We start from the raw sequence: 17,982 nt of genomic DNA, 5'->3' as shown, positions 1-17,982 counted from the left end.
ACTAATTTTTGTTCATTTACTTGTATTTCCATGTACTGAAATTGCTTACTAATTAATTTTACACGTTTGCCAATTGGATATACTTTCACACATTCAAGGATTTTAATAACTTTTCCTTCGCTGAAAATCACTCATACTTACAAGGCAATGATGACAGAGGGAAGGGGAGGCGGGAGCTGCTTTCACTAACCTTAATGAAAACCCCAACCCAAACAAACAGTATTTCTAGGCATCGACTTTTTCCTATCAATCAAGGAAACCTGTATCGACGCTTAATTTACTGAACAACCATCAATTATCCACGCCTTCATCATCAGCTCCCCTCCCCTCCATCACCAACTCACTCCTCCATCATCAGCTCTCCTCCCCTCATCACCTACCCACTCCTCCATCAACATCTCTCGTCCCCTCACCATCCCCCCCGTCCCCCTACGTGACCGCTACTCATGCCTTCGTGTGGTGGGGAGCGGTGACCTTGCCGACAACGATAAATTACTGATTATAATTAGGGGGACGAATAATTGCGTAGAAATCCCCCATCGTTACCAGCAGGGCCGCGTCTCCGGGTACTTATCTCGAATGATCAGACGTGACAGCATCAATGTGCCAAGGTTAAATTATCTAAAGTTTATTCTTTAGGAGAGAGAAAACTAACACGTATAATAAGTCTGACCAAAATAATCACACAACATCAATTAATAAATCATCAATCAATCATAAACTTAACAAAGGAAGAAAACAACCCGTACGTCTGATCAGGAGAATGCCAGAGGAAGAAGAAACAGGACTGTCCGGAACGTTGCTGTTTATGACTATGGGAATAACACAGCAAAACATGTACTTGTGTGTATTTTAATCACAGACGTTAAACAGCAAATAACTGTAGCTTTCAGAAAGTTACACAGCAAATGGTTATCAACGCCAGAATGTTAAACACCAGATCACTTTCAACTCCAGTATAAACTAAGGAAAGACGTAACCGCATATTATATACTGGACTACGTTACCCTAGCCTCGGGCCCCTATTACTCGAAGAGGGTAACACGAGACTGGACTGTATGTGTTACCTGAATATAAACAGCCAAGTGACGCCAAATTATACTCCTTTTACTCGAACCTGACCCACATTTTCGCCCCTCCTCAGTTTAGTTCACGTAACTCTGTGGTGGACAAAGACAACACTAGGGGCACTGCATCCTTTACACTGCACTGCATCTTCTATAGCGTTAATCTATTGTTACAACTCAGCATTCAAGATGAAGAGGTGACAGTTTTAGATCAAGTTTGAACAAAAGGAGTAGTGTACTAACAGACCCAATTAATGTTGAGTACGAGCACACCCACCAAACAACAAATGCGTATATGCCTACTACTTGGATGAGGCAAAAAATTTTACAGCAGCCTTGAGGTTTTTATGCAGTGATGGGCTCGTAAATATATTAGTCTATATACGTAATCGCGCACACACACACACACACACACACACACAGATATATATATATATATATATATATATATATATATATATATATATATATATATATATAATATGTACGCATGTATGGAGAGAGAGAGAGAGAGAGAGAGAGAGAGAGAGAGGGGGGGGAAGGGGGGCGCGGGATGGCCTTGGATGGCAGTGGTAGGTAGGGCTACTGTAGGTAGAGGTGGTATACCCTGTGAAAATGGGCCTTATTTGCTGGAAAATATGAACGTCCAAAGGCTTAAAGTAAGTTTTTTTCCTAAACAGAAGAATAGAAAGAAACTAGGCACGTCTGGATCTCACATACATACCATCTCAAAAAAAAAAAAAAAAAAAAAAAAATTAATCGCATCAAACTTCAAAGTAAAATTACTGATGAGTTTTCCAAAATAAATCAGTGAATATCCAAGGTAACTGACGTGTAAGCAATTAGCAGGTGTCAAAACGGGCGTGATGGAGAGACTGCAGGTTTCCTCAAGGCCGCCTTCCCGTTGCCGACACACTATAACGACTCCATTGCGACGCCCGCTAAGTGACGCAGTGCTGTTCTTGCGTCGTGAACTGATGGATGCGTGTGTGAGGGGAGACTTGCACGAGAGGGGAGACTATGGGGAGTAAGGGAGGGGAAAATGAAAGAGCCAAAAGAAAAAGTTAGGCGAACAGACAGAAAACAGACACATACAGAGAGACAGACAGACAGATATATACATACATACATAGATAGACATACAGACAGACAGACTGATAGACAGATATACAGACTGACATACAAATACGAGTATACACAGATAGATACATACATACCTACATACATACACAAACAGACAGATAGACACAGTGGCAGACAGACAGACATACAGATAGATACTTAGTCTGGATAGATAGACTGCAAAGTACACGGTGTTACCAAGACACTTATAATACAGAACATTCCAACAGAAATAAAAGATTCTATAAAAACAATGAATTTAATCGATTTAGCAGTTTACGCTAGGTGGTCGCACACACAAGAGGATGTCTGTAACGGGATGAAGGCTTCCTGTGGACTATCTTATCACTTGAGGGACGAATGACTCAGCCGCTTCCTAAGAAATTCACCAACGCTATAAAAAAAAATAAGAAAGAAAAATGCAAACTACATTTTTAATCGGTGACGTATCATGTAATTTCACGGTCTCCAATATCCCGCAAAAAATAATTACGTCAATCTTATTCACGCAACCCCCGCACGATTTTATGCATCCTGGGCTGCTCTATCGTTGCGAAGAAAATAAAAACTATCACCCCTAACTCCCTTTTAAATGAGAACCCTTTTATTTTTAAATTTACTGCGGCTAAATGATGTGCTTCAGCTTAGGGTAATTCCTGATAATGACGAGGTGAAGCTAATTAGGACGTACAGACCACCTTGCCCTTGACCTCTGACCGTGACATTAAGAGTGGGCAGCAGTGGTGGTGGCACTGATTCTAATGGGAGGCCAGGCTGACCCAGGAAGAATGGCATTTACAGGCGTGTGTGTGTGTGTGTGTGTGTGTGTGTGTGTGTGTGTGTGTGTGTGTGTGTGTGTGTGTGTGTGTGTGTGTGTGTGTGTGTGTGTGTGTGTTTGCGCGTGCGCGCGCGCAAATGTCTGCAAGGGCATGGGCGAACTTCATTACTAGAGCGGAACTTTTGCTTTACCAGTGACCCCAAGACGGCTGCCATATTTCTTGTAAAATTACAGTGGAAGGAGCAGGAAGACTGACTAAACAGGGCGAACACGTAGGCAGGAAGACAGGTAGGCATGCAGGAAGACAGGTAGGCAGGAAGACAGGTAGGCACGCAGGAAGACAGGTAGGCAGGAGGACAGGTAGGCTAGCAGACAGGCCTGCAGGTAGGTGTTCAGGTACGTGGGTAGGCAAACGAGCACACAGGCAGACAGGCAGGTAGACAAGCAATACGAGTTGACGAGTAATGCGCAATCGAAACAAGTGGCAAATGGCAGTAAGTTAAGTGAGAGAAGGGAGAAGCATGAAAAAGAATAAGGGATATACAGACAACGCGAAGAAAAGGCGGAATGAGATAAAGAATGAGACAGAGGGGATATTAATAGGAAACGGAGGAGAAAAATCCATAAAACAGTATAACTTCTAAATCAGCAAACAGGGGAAAAGGTCAGCAGAAAAAAAAACAAAAAAACAGGAAACCGGAAGAGAAATAAAAGACAAAAAGAGGAAAATATGTGACCTCAAGGAAAGAGGGTAGGAAGAGAGGGAGTTAGGAAGAGGGAAAATGGTAGCAATGGGCTCAAGTTATGCAGGAGGGAGGAAAAGGGACAAAACTATGAAAAAAAATAACAATAAAGAGGAAGAAAATAACCACTTCAGTACGAGAGGTTCTTCACTTATTGATTCTGGAAAACTCACTTATCTTTTTCTTTCAAACCTTGTGCTCTCTCTCTCTCTCTCTCTCTCTCTCTCTCTCCTGGTGGCAGCAAGAATAAACCATAAGAGGGGTCACGGTTTCTTCAGAGGTACAGTCGCGGACATAAATAACGATCCACACAAATGCGATAAATAAGTTGGTAGTGAACAATGACTTCCGAAATTGAGTAAAACTTTGCATTATACTGTATAAGATTTTCATAATTATTCGATTAAAAATATGAAGAGAATTTACCGTTTTAGGCTACACATGGAGATTATTTCAAACATTTTTACAACGAAAATTCAGCTCCAAAAATTAATCAATTGCCTGCTGGTAGTATGATAAAAAAAAAAAAATGAAGGGGAAACGCAAAAGTCAACAGGAACAGGAATGAGACAGACAAAGAGTAAAAAACAGAGACACTGAGACAAAGGGGAGAGGAGTAGGAAGAGATAGGAGGGAGGAGCAAGAACAGGAGAGAGGGAGGAGGGAAGGGAGCAGGAAGAGAGGCGAGCAGACTGGATTAAGCAGAAGCAGGAAGAGGACATTAGCTCTGGTGGCATGGGGGGGGGGGCTGGAACACGACAGGTGGAGGGGAAGTAGAGGGGGAGTGGGAGGGGAAGGGGGAGAAAGGGCAAAGAGGAAGGGAAGCGGGAGAAAGGGCAGAGAGGAGGGGAAGGGGGAGAAAGGGCAAAGGGAGGGGAAGAGGGAGAAAGGGCAAAGGGAGGGGAAGAGGGAGAAAGAGCACAGAGGAGGGGAAGGTAAATGTATGAGAGATGGAGAGAGGGGGAGAGGGTAAGAGAGGGAGGGGGATAGATGCATACGAAATTGAGAGGGGGAGAGGGACCAGGGAAGAAGACGTGTGATAGATGGAGAGATTGGGAGGAAGAGAGGGAGGAGGATGTTGAGACGGAAGGAGAGGTGGGAAACAGGGGAGGGGGAGGGAGGAGGTAGAAAAGAGAGAGGGAGGGGAAGGTGGGGAGGAGGGAAATTTATAAAGGACAGGGAACGGAGATAATGAGATAAGGGGAGACTGAGAGAAAGAAGGTAGAGAAGGGGAGGAGGGGAGGGAGACAAAGAAAAGAGAAGCAGAAAGGAAGGGGAGGGGAGGGGAGAGAGAGACAGGAAGGGAAAAAAAAAAAAAAAAAAGGGTCCCAATAAAATGTGAAGGGAATCTGAAGATGCTAAAAAAGGAGAGAGAAAACATACCGTAATATGGTTTAAGAAGGGAGTCTAAAGGAGGAGTGAGAGGAGAAAAAAAAATAATATGTTATCAGACTTTGGAAAGGCACGAATAAAAAAAAAAAGAGTAATACCAGTAAGAATGGGCTAGTTAAAAAAAAAAATATGTGGTCCGTGTAGGCTTGATAAGAAATACACACACTCCTAATCGATGTGGAATAAGTCTGTTGATGAAATAGTAGGGTTTGATGGTATGGCTAAACACCTAGATAATAGATTTGAGTAGGACGGTGAAAAGGGTGCCTATGAGTGAGGCTGAGTGTAGAAGGAGGTGCGAATGGCCAAGAATAAAGTGAAAGGATAGTGTATGTGAATGCGTGAATAATAGAGGCAAGGAAACTGAGGAAGGAAAACAAATGACGAACGCTAAACCTGGGCGGATGAAGTATATACGACAAACCCACATGACAAAGCCTCCACTCCTATTTTAACATCCCATGGAATTATTTTTATCTTACAGGCATACGATGCAAAATCAGGTGTGGATTATTTAAGGTAAAGCCATGAATTCCTAAGGGTTGAAAAATTAGAGTCTGATGTGGCTCGTCTGACTGGGAACTCTGATAATTCTTGATGTTTTGTGCTGAACTGTACCTGGTTCTGTATCTTCCATCCCATGTACTACTGGGAAGGTGGGTGATGATGATGATGATGATGATGTGGGGGAGGAGGAGGAAGTGGAGGAGGATGGTGGTGGTGGCGGTGGAAAGATAAAAATGAGAGAGAGAGAGAGAGAGAGAGAGAGAGAGAGAGAGAGAGAGAATTCTAGAACGTCTCCTTGACCTTACCTGCCAAAGTCTCTCCCCCTCTCCCCTCCTCCCTAACCCTTGCTTCCGTTATGTGGGGTGGGGAGGTTAAACTTAAGAAAGAGTAGGGAGGATGAAGGCGAAAGAGGCGGGAGATGGAGGGGAGAAAAAGAGGAAGGAGAGTGAGGAAGGGGGGAGGTGAGAGTAAAAATGTGAGGGAGAAGAGAGAAGAGAGGGGGAGGGAGGGGGAGAAAAGAAAGGAGATACCAGGCTTACTGTATGTGAATATGTTCCCATTGATGATGATGATTATTATTATTATTATTATTATCATCATCATTATTATTCTAAAATACGGATAATAAAGATACAAAAGACAGCAAACAGCAACAGCTACTGGTCCTTTCGAGGCTGTCTGTTATAGGAAAGGATGTAACAAACGTGGCAAACTGCAAGCAACAAGAATGGGTAACACAGCAGACAGGGCAAAAGGAGGAGAGGGAGGGAGATGAAAGGGGGAAGATGAGAGCAAAAAGGGAGAGAGAGATGATGATGAGGGAGCATTTCGGCCTGAAGGAAGGGAGGGAAAGGATAGGAAAGTGAGAGGAGAAGTAGAAGTGGAGGGGATAGGGGACGGGAAATGACAGGAAGGGTGGGAGGGAGACAAAAGGAAATTGAGATGGAGAAAGAAATGGTACAGGTGATGAAGAGTGGGAAGGAAATGAGTGGAGAGAGGAAGAGCAGGTGGAAGGGAAGTGACGAAGAGAGGGATGGAAAGGCAGTGAAAGAGGAAGAGTGAATGAAAGGCTAGGAAGAGAGAGACGCGGAAAGAAAAGGAGGGCAGGTGGAAGTGAAGGGAGACAAGAAGGGAAATGAATGGAAAGAAATGAGAGGAAGGAAATGAAGAAATCAAGACGGGTGAAAGGAAATTATGAAAGAAATGAGGAAGAACATGCCACAAGATAGAGGGAGGCCAGATGAAAATGCAGGAGGGAGATGGAAAGAAATGAATGGTAAAGAAAGAAAAGTAAGAAAAAAAGATTAAAAACACGAATGGAAATAGATATAAAACTATGGAGACGGGTAAAAAAATAAAATAAAAATAAGAAAGATATGGAAAATGAACATAAAAAGATGATAGTTAATCCTTTCACTACGAAGACATTTTCTGCGCCAAACAAAAAAGTCGTCAGCAGTAGGGAAGGGTAAGCAGCAGCAGCAGTAACAGTATTTGTAGCAGTAGTAGTAGAAGTAGTAGTAGTAGTAGAAGCAGTAGTGTACGGGTGGTGGTGGTGGTAGTAGTAGTAGTAGTAGTAGTAGTAGTAGTAGTAGTAGTAGTAGTAGTAGTAGTAGTAGTAGTAGTAGCCCCAGGTCCATCTGATCGTGAGCCCGATGGACTTCAGGCTGAGGGAAAGACACTGATAACGAACAAAAGATGGTAAAGCAGAAGAAAAAGAAGAAATTAAGGACCAATGAGAAGGGAGGAGGAGGAAGAGGACAGGTTCAGGGATCACCATCACGGAGGTCAACACTCGAGAGGTCAAAGGTCACTCCTCCCACTGACCTGACCCCGTGCTGATTAATGACAGAGACAAGGTGGCAGGCAGTTACTGGAGGCAGGAAGGGATGACGAAGGGAAGAAAATAGATGGAGAGGAGGGGACAGAAAATGTACGGAAGGGGTGAGGGAGGAAGAAAGGGAGAGGAAGGAAAGAAAAGAAAAGGAGGGAAGGAGAGGGGAGAGAAGGGAAGAGAGAGGGGAGGGAAGGAAAGAGAGAGATGGGAGGGAAAGAAAGAGAGAGATGGGAGGGAAAGAAAGAGAGGGAAGGGAAGAGAGGGGAGGAGAGACACGAGGGGAGGGAAGGGAAGAGAGGGAAGGAGAGACACGAGGGGAGGGAAGGAGAGAGAACGAGGGGAAGGGAAGGAAGGGACTGATGGTGCGGCAGGGGAATGGACAGAAGCTGGGGAAGACAAGGGAAGAAAAAGAGGAAGACATGACGAAGAATGGGAATGAATGAAACAAGCTAAAAAAAAAGGGGGTGGGGAGGAATGAAACGGAAGGCTTAAGAATCGAAGGTGAAAGGGAGGAAAAGGAAGTAAAATGAAGAGGAGAGCGAATCCTAATAATGTCACACCAGAATTATCTCGAAAGCTGAATAAAACCATCTATCGTCAGTGTGAATAAAATACAAAGTGCGTGCTTGGGCTGAAAGGGTTATGAAATGGATGGAAAATAAGACATGATGACGATAAACTTAAGGTATTAAGAAGTTTAAAGAAACACAAGTTAAAATATATAAAACAGGGAAAGGATGAAGGGGAGAGAGAAGGGAGGAGGGGAAAAAGAGGGGGAGATTGGGAAAGGACAAGGGTAGGAGAGGGAAAACCGAGAGAGATAGAGAGAGCGAGATGCTGGGGAGGGAGGGAGGGAGGGGGAGAGAGAAGGGGTGAAGGCGAAGGGTAGGGGGTAAAAAGAGGGGGTGGGTGTGATGTGGTGGCGGGGGGGGGTCTGTCAACAAGGTCAACAGTTTTTAGTGTTGTATTTTTCTTTTCTATCTTTGTCATTGTGGGGGTGGGAGATGAGGAAGAAGGAGAGGGAGAGGAAGACGGAGAAGGAAAGAAAGAGGGAAAGGAAGAGGGAGAGAGAGGGAGAGGGAAAAGGAGAGAGAGGTGGGAGATGGAGAGGGAGGAGGCGTTAAGATCGTAAAGAACACAAAGCAGGGAAGGTGTGAAACAGACAGAAGAAAGCAGAAAATGGCAGGGAATACCTGGAGGAAATGACAGGTAACTGTAGTCAGCTGTACGAGAAGTAGAAAGGAATAGTTGAGGAGGAGGAGGAGGAGGAGGAGGAGGAGGAGGAGGAGGGGGAGGAGGAGGAGGAGGAGGAGGAGGAGGAGGAGGAGGAGGAGGAGGAGAAGGAGGAGGAGGAGGAGGGGGAGGAGGAGGAGGAGGAGGAGGGGGAGGAGGAGAAGGAGGAGGAGGAGGAAGAGGAGGAGGAGGAAGAAGAAGAAGAAGAAGAAAAAAGAAGAAGAAGAAGAAGAAGAAGAAAGAAGAAGAAGAAGAAGAAAAAAAAAGAAGAAGAAGAAGAAGAGCAGGAGGAAGAAGAAGAAAAAGAGGAGGAGGAGGAGGAGGAGGGACAGCAGAGGTCACCTTGTGGAGCCTCTCACCTCCTGTCCTCCTCCTCGTCTTTCTCCTCCCCACCCTCTGTCTCTCCCACATTTCTCTCCTCCTCCCTCCCTCAACCCCGCCTGCTTTCCTCCACAGGCAGTAATCTTAACCTTTATCGCCATCAAAACGACTCATCCCCTCTCCTTAATCCTAAACTCCTTCCTAGTTACAAAACTTTAAAACTTTTTTTTTGTGTTTACTAAGTAGCGCTTCACTTCTTACTCTCATTTTCCCTCACTTTCACTCATATTTTCTCTGCTAACCGGGTGCATTCCATATTTAGTACTCTCTCTCTCTCTCTCTCTCTCTCTCTCTCTCTCTCTTCGAGTTTTGCTTTCCTTTCACCCTGTTCCATTATTTCTCACTACTATTCTTCCCGTCCTTCCTGTCAATAAAGATTCTAAACCTAGCCGTGACGGGTTTTAAGGGAGATTGGATTACTACTTGGGTGACCGTTGAAGTCACCACTAATAAAAATTCTGCAACATTTCTTAGGGAGTTTTAGGCTGAAAATTCGAACATAAAATCAACGAGCACTCTTGGCGCTAGGTACAGATGGGAAGAAAAGATATCTACCATACCAGAGAATTTGATATGTTTAAACTAAGTAACAGAAGACGAACCCAAACCTAAAACCTCCTTATGCATATACCTGGCTGGATGTGGTGAATACTTGATGTAAAATTATAATAAGCCCTCAAACCTTCTACCACTACTGTATCTGCTGTCACTGATAAGAAAAATAAATGAAGAGAACTACATGCTCATCCAAGCCCTGTCTCACTGCCACCGACGGACATACCAAGTACTCCAAAGAACAGTTACTTGCTAAAAATATATCCTTACGTCTCTTCCTCCTCTCACCCTTCCCCCCCTCCCTCTCCCCCTCTCTCCCTCCTTCCCTCACACTAGTAACTCTCCCTCTCAGGGCCTCTTCGTTCCCTAATGCTTGTCCCTGTCACTCACTTTTCTTCCTAGTTCACCGGTACCTCTGACATTCACCTCCTCTTCTTCCCTTTCCTTATCGCGTATATTATCCTCATCCCCTCCAGCCTTCATGTCTACAGCACGATATACTGCGGTGGTGTTTTCTTTTCATCTTCTACACTATCATTCTTTTCTCGGCTATCATCATCCCACCTTCATTATCTCTATTTTTCCCTATCACATATCATTCTCACTTCATTCATTCACTCATCCATTCTCTGACAGGACCACTGCCAACATTGCATTACCAACACTGCTAATACCTGAGTTTCAGTTTCCCTGTTATAAATATGATCTGCTTTTACAATAAGGACAAGAAAGGGAGAATACAGGATCTTCCCACGATTCTTCCTGGTCTTCCTTCTATAACAAATCTTTGTGGCCGGACCTTCACGGGGACCGACCTGGAAACGCCAGTGTCACTAACTTTCTGAGGGATCGATCCAAAATTAGCCCTTTGGAGCCCCCCTCCCCCCCCCGCCGGGAGCCTGCAGGTCATTCACAAGGGCCTTCCTAGGACCCCCACTAGATAAACCCCAGATGTTCCTTTGTTTAGGCTCCTTCGAGTGCATTTTTAAGTCTTTTTTTTTTTTTCCTCACCCCTCCCCCTTTTTGTGGGAGGGGGGAGAGCCCATTAAACGCGGTTAAACTTTGCCGCAGAGTTTAATTATTACTGTACTCGGATGTGTTGTCTCTTCTGTTAATACAGGTTTGGGCTAGCCTTTCCCCAAAGATCGGGCATCAGCATACAGATTCACTATTCTAGGTACAACTGCCAGTATCATGTGAGACAAGAGCCCGTATACACAAACAAACTAACGACAAACTCCTGTTGTAATTATTAACCGCTTTGCTACGAATGACAAAGAGAGGTCAGTGCAGAAGTTAATCCATGTCCCTTCTTGTCCCTCCCGTAAAACGAAATAGTAGTTATGTTGGGATATTGATTAGGAGATTGCCAGCGAGTATGTGTCCTGGCCTTGGGTTGAAACAGGACCAGCCGGTGCGCTCGAACCGGTTATCGATTTTTTTCCTTAACCTCTTCACTACGAAAGGTTGCAATGCAGAATAAAACCGTCTGCTGGTATCAAGTCTAGTGCTGTTAAATAAGAGTAGTACATAAAAGTAGTCAGCGTATTGAAAGGGCAGGACCACAACCAACTCGACTGCACCGCCATTACTTCAACAAATACACACATCACTATCACAACTGAAGTCGGTTTATTTTCATCTGAAGGAACCGGGCCACTCTCACGACTTAAACTGAAGCTGTGGTAGCATGAAATTCGATGAGTCTTGGGAGGTAGGGCCGAGTCTCCTTGGTTACTAATTTCATCGACTCTCCAGTGTGAATGGCTAGTACCTAAACTGAAAGAGGCGTGGGAGGTTTGTCAGATTAAAGAATAAGTAAAAGTAGAGTTAAAATAGTAAGAGTATTCGTGATATATCTGACCGGCACTACCATCACAAACAACCATTACTGTCACAACCACCACTGCCAACAAGAAGTCCAGCTGTACTTAAATTGCCTATCGTCAGTACAGCTACCACTCCATCTGATGACTACCATTCCACTACCGAAACTACCTGAACTACAATCCTCTCTCTCTCTCTCTCTCTCTCTCTCTCTCTCTCTCTCTCTCTCTCTCTCTCTCCCTCTCTCTCTCTCTCACACACACACACACACACACACACACACACACACACACACACACCATTGCCTGAACCTCTTATCAACTCCATCATCAACACAAACACAACAATCACTTCCAATGATCATCCATCACCAGAAGCTCCACAACTATTCCAACCACCACCACTACCACAACTACCCCACCTAAACTGTACTACCACCAACACCACTACTACAAATATCCTACTACTAACACTACCAATGAACAACCACAACTTTCCTATCATTACCACTGCCACCAACACTACCACCGCTACCATAAGTGCCCTACCAGAACTTTACTGCAACCATCACAGTGAACTACCACCACCAGAACCAGTACTCAGACACAGCAACCACACCCACCGCCATCCTCACCATACCTACTCAACCACCTGCAGCATCACTAAAACTACCATCACACCAGTGCCTCTGCCATCTCTCTGCACTACCCTCTAGCACAAGAACCACCATCACCACACCACCACAGCTACTACTACCACCATCACCATATCACCACAACTACTCCTACCACCATCACCACACCACCACAACTACTACTACTACTACCACCACCACCACCAACCAACAAAATTACCACCAATAAACATCCTTCACTTGAACCACTACTCCAGCCACTCCCACCACCACTGCAACCACCATCAGCACACCCATCACCACCACAAATACCCCATTACTACCACCACCACAACTACACCACTATTACCACTACCACAGCTACTCCACTATTACCACCACCACAACCCACCACCACCACCATCACAACCATCAGCGTGTCAGGATCAAAGGGAGATTTTCCATCCTTTTGCAGCTTATTTTCCGTAGCTTAATGATATAACAGGACAACAATACGGCTCAACATCCTTTCCATGGGTATGCTTCGTGACTAACACAACATTCTAGTGCTCATCCCTTGCTATAGCTCAACATTCAAGATAGAGAGATGGCAATTTTAGACTAAGGTAAAGTGAGAAGAGTGAGATGGAACTTTTAGGCCAAGTTAGAGTGAAGAGAGCACAGTTTCGGTGCGGTGTGGGCTTATAACAGGTACAGCCGGGAGCCAAGGACCTCACAAAAACACTGCCCTGTCCTGTCCACACCAAAACTCGTCTCACTTTGTCCCGGGTATTCCTAAAAAGATACGAAGTGGTCTACATTCCTCCCTGCTGCTGACAAGTCGTTCCATTTCATTTCCATTTAGCTCGTTAGTTGTCCCACGGAATCTGATTTGTGTTAATAAGTTACACGATGATTAACATTCCTGCCCAATGTTTTACAAGCGATTCTCTTTTATCCAAATTCATCTCATTAGCTGTTCCATGTAATTACAAGTTGTTTTAATCCCTTCCAGGTAATTTCAATTACCTTATTCCTTTCCCTATTAAAGAATATATCGAACATGACTTGACACCATCTGGAAACAATCAAAAATAAAATACCAATAACCTTATGTTCAAAATAATGTTAACTGACTGATTAATTTACCTGACTGACAGAATGACTAATTAGTACAGGTGTTGTTTCGATTCACCCCATGCAGACCCATCAAGTCTCCCCAAATGGTCCCACGACGGGGCCCAGAATGACCCAGTCTTAACAAATGGAGCTCCAACAGGTACAAGTTCATTCCGAGCGCAGTGGCTGCATACTAGATAAGCCAATGACCCCAAACGAACGAGAGCATCATCATCATCATCTCATCATCAGTCATGTCATATCATTATCCCACTTTGGCTCACGTTATTTCATATGAGCTCCATCAAATTCGTACTTACAATCATCATCATTATCATCACCACCACCACCATCATCATCATCAAATCATTGTACCATTACGTCCCATGGGATTTCATTCAAGTTCCACCAAGGTCCCAAACGCAATCATCACCATCATCATCATCACCATTATCATCATCATCACCATCACCCTATTCACCACTAACATATGGGTTGGATTGCACGTAGAAACAAAGACACGCAACATCAGAACAATCTCGTTGACCAGTGAAACGGGTTATCCAATCGTTTATTATTCATGACTATGCAATATTCTGATCCAATTCCTTATTGATATACGGATTAAATGGAATATTGGAACAGGTAACCACAAAAGTACACAGAGAGAGAGAGAGAGAGAGAGTTAAAACAGGACATCCATACACTCACCCATCAAGGACAAACAGACTAAACAAATATGAAGGAGAGAGAGGAAAGAATATGAGCAAAACAAAAGGCAGGAGGAAGAGAGTGATGGGGAGGAACCTGAGACGCTGATCCAAAAAAGGCCAACCGGGAGAGATAGGTTAAAAAATGTAAAATCCATGGCCATCACCATTATCATCATCATCCCAACTTATTTTCCAGTCATAAAATAAGTCAATCATCATCATCATCATCATCATCATCATCACCATCCCAAACTATCATCCAATAAAAAAAGAAGTAAAGCCAATCATCATCATCATCATCATCATCATCATCATCATCATCATCTCAACTCAGTTCCCAATAATAAAATACGTAAAGCTAATAATCATCATCACCATCATCATCATCATCATCATCACCTCAAACTGTAAACCCAGAAGTCAGATGAACGCTCAGGTCAATCCTCTGTAGGCTAATGACCTTGACCTATGACCTACAACATAAAAATCAAATATAAAGATGTGGAAATAATTATAGTTTACCCCATTACCAAATCTGGGAATGATACGCTGAGAGAGAGAGAGAAAGAGAGAGAGAGAGAGTGTGTGTGTGTGTGTGTGTGTGTGTGTGTGTGTGTGTGTGTGTGTGTGTGTGTGTGTGTGTGTGTGTGTGTGTGTGTGTGTGTGAAAGCGCGGGAGAAACAGACAGACAGATAAAAAATAGATAGGAAGGAAGAAGCAATGGCTATATCACAAGTTCCTCTCTCTCTCTCCCTCTCTCTCTCTACTTCCGTCACCTTGACATTTTGGCTGAAGTGAGGAAGTGAGACAGACCAGCCTTCCCCTTCCCTATTTAGTACCTTGTCCCATACCCCCTTCCTCCCTATAGAGTTCTTCCTACTGCCCCTGCCTCCCTCCCTTTAGAGTTCTTCCTACTCTTCCTTCCTCCCTCCCTTTTGAGCTCTTCCTACTCTCCCTTCCTCCCTCCCTTTAAAGTTCTTCCTATTGCCCTTTCCTCCCTCCCCTCCCTACCTACCAGTCTACCAACACAGCCTCTCATACTCCACTCTTCAGTTTTTTTCCCCATCCTTTCTCTTTCCCTCCTTCCTTCCTTACTCTCTCAAAGTTCTCCCTCCTTCCTTCCCTACTCCCACAGTTCTCCCTCCTTCGCTCCCTCCTTCCTTCCCTTCTCTCTCAAAGTTCTCCCTACCTCCCTCCTTCCTTCCTCCCTCCCTACCTCGCCACTCTCTCACAGCCCTGTCTTTGCTTTCCTCCCTCTATTCCAGTACCTTCAATTTTTCGTTTCTGTTTAGGTGGCTTGTGTCTTCTCTCTCTCTCTCTCTCTCTCTCTCTCTCTCTCTCTCTCTCTCTCTCTCTCCTTGAGCCGTTAAGAGTAAAGAGGGGAGGAAAGAAGAAGAAGAAGAAGAAGAAGAAGAAGAGGAGGAGGAGGAGAAGGAGGAGGAGGGTGACTGCTCTAAAGTCTACTGACCCTATCTCTCTCTCCCTTCCCTCTCCCTTCCCCCTCTCATCATTCTCTCCCCTCCTTCCATCCCTCCCTCTCCTTCTCTCCCCTCCTCTTTACTCTTGTCCCATCCCTCCTCCTCCTCCCCCTCCTCTCATTCACCCGTCCCTGCTCCTCTACTCCCTTTTCTCCTCTACTTCTCACCCTCCACTCTTCCTCCCCTACCTCCACTCCTCCCTCTTCCCTCCCTCCCTCCCTCATACCCTCCCTGCCTCAAGCCTAGTCGTTTCTTCTACCTCCTCCTCTTTCTCTCTCTCCTCCTCTTACATCCTTTTTTTCTTACCTTGAACTCTCCTTGTCCTCGTCTGCCTTCCCTCTCTTCCCCTACCTCTTCTCCTACCCTCCTCTCTCTCTCTCTCTCTCTCCCTCCTTACTTTCCTCTCTCTTTCTCTTTCCTCTGTCCCCCTCCCTTTATTCCTTTCCACCTTTCCTCTCTGTTGCCACAACCCCTCCTTCCTTTCCCCCTCCCTCCTCTCTACTTCTTTTCCTTCCCTTCATTTTCCCCCTTCTCTTCACTTTCCTACCTGTTTCCCTCTTCTCTCCATACTCCCTCCATTTCTCTTCCTCCCTACCTCCACCTCTATATTTCTCCTCCTTCCCTCCCTTCTACTTTCTTCCATTCTCCGTTGCTTACTTTTCCTAATCTGTTTTTCTCATTCCCCAATCCTCCTCTTCTTCCCCTCTTCATTTCCTCAATATTTATTTCCTTTTTCCCTAATTCTATACGCCTTCCAACCTTATGTCATTATCTATCGTTGTCTCCCTCTCTTTCTCTCTCCCTATTTTTCTTCTCTTCCTTTCAGTTTGCTTTTATTTCCTTCCTCAGTCCGTCCTTCCCTCCCTTTCCATTTCTCTCCTTTCTCCTTTTCTCTTTACCTCACTGTTTCCCTGATTCCCTCTTTTCCTTCCTTCCTCTTTAGCTTCCTCCCTTCTTTTCCAGTTCATCTCCCTCCCTCCCTCCTTTTTCCTTCCTCCCACCCTCGCTACTTCACTCTTTCCCTCCCTTCCAGCTGCTTCCCTCCTTCCCTCCTTTTCTATCGTTTACCTCCTGCCAGCCATCCTCTCCAGTTCCCTTCCCCCCTCCTTCGCTTTTCCTCCCTCTCTTAGTGCTTCCCTGTTTCTCTCCTTCTCTCCCTACCTCTTTCCTTCCTCCCTCGCTAGTCTTCCTCCTTTCCCTCCCTCTCTCCCAACCTCCTTCTTCCTCTGTCCCAGGTCAACAACCAAAAGTGACCTGAGACTTGAAATACTACAGACGCTACCGGGAACTGGGAAACAAGACCGAAGGAGGAAGAGGGATGGTAAGAGGAAAAAGGAAGTGAGAGGAAGGAAGGCTGGAACAGAGAGGAAATGTAAATGGAGGGGAAGGAAGAGGAAGAATGTGACAACAAAGGAGGAGGAGGAGAAGGATGCGGAGGAGGAGGAGGAGGAGGAGGAGGAGGAGGAGGAGGAGGAAGAAGAAGAAGAAGAAGAAGAAAGGATGATATAGACTGGGAGGAAAGAGAAGACGAAAGCGAGGAAATAAGAGAAGAATTGTACATGAATGGGAGAGGAAGGAAGAGGAATAGAATGTAGAAGGAAGAGGCACAGAGGAAGGAAGAGTGGAGGGGAAGTTAAAGTAACAGAGAGTGAAAGGATGCGGAAGGAGGGGAAAAAGAGGAATGAGATAATGAAGGAAGAAGGAAGTTTGTTGTGAAGGATGAGGAAGAGAGACTGGAAGGAGAGAATAAAAAGGCAGAGGAAGAAGAAATAAACGAGGAGAGTAAAAGAAAGGAAATGTAAAGCTGGGGAGGAGGAGGAGGAGGGGAGGGAACGCAAGAGGAAGAGCGGGTGGAAGGAAGAAGTGGAAGAAAATTTAAATAAAGAAGAAGGAATAAAGACGGCAACAATAAAGAAGGAGAAGAGACAAAGGACAAGCACGACGGAGAAGGGGAGGAAGGACGAGAGATAAAAGCAAGAGACGGTAAGAGGGTACGAAAGAGCGAGTTAAGAGAAAGGAAGAGAGATAAGAAGACAAAGTTAAGGAGGAGGAGGAGGAGGAGGAGACAGAAGAGAGAGGCAAAAATGACGGATGTCAGAATAAAAAAAAAAAGAAACTAAAAACTGGAGAGAGAGAGAGAGAGAGAGAGAGAGAGAGAGAGAGAGAGAGAGAGAGAGATAGTGCGGTGGTAGTAGTAGTAGTAGTAGTAGTAGTAGAAGTAATAAAAATAACAAGTAAAAAAAAAAATAATAATAATAATAATAATAATCTGGCGACGATGATGACGATGACAATGAAAAGGGTAATGATGATGATGATGATGATGAGAGGGGGGGGGACGGATAAAGGAGGGAGAGGAGAGGAGAGAAAGTCAGAGGAGGAGGAAAAGTGAGGTAAATGTGGAGGAAAGATGGAAGATAATGACAGGGACTGTGTGGTGGGGAGACGATGGGGGAAAATAATGGTGTCTGGAGAGAGAGAGAGAGAGAGAGAGAGAGAGAGAAACAGCAGCAAGAAGGAGGAAAAATGAAGTGAAGATAAAAAGTAGTAAAGAAGTGAAACAGATGACAGTAATTACCTTTCCGTCCCAGAGCTCTCACTTCACCGTCTCCTCCAC

The sequence above is a fragment of the Coenobita brevimanus genome, chromosome 94 (genome assembly GCF_032717465.1).
Source record: "Coenobita brevimanus isolate Jiangsu-jjx chromosome 94, ASM3271746v2, whole genome shotgun sequence".
Classification (NCBI taxonomy): domain Eukaryota; kingdom Metazoa; phylum Arthropoda; class Malacostraca; order Decapoda; family Coenobitidae; genus Coenobita; species Coenobita brevimanus.
Note: the sequence above shows the minus strand (reverse complement) of the source record.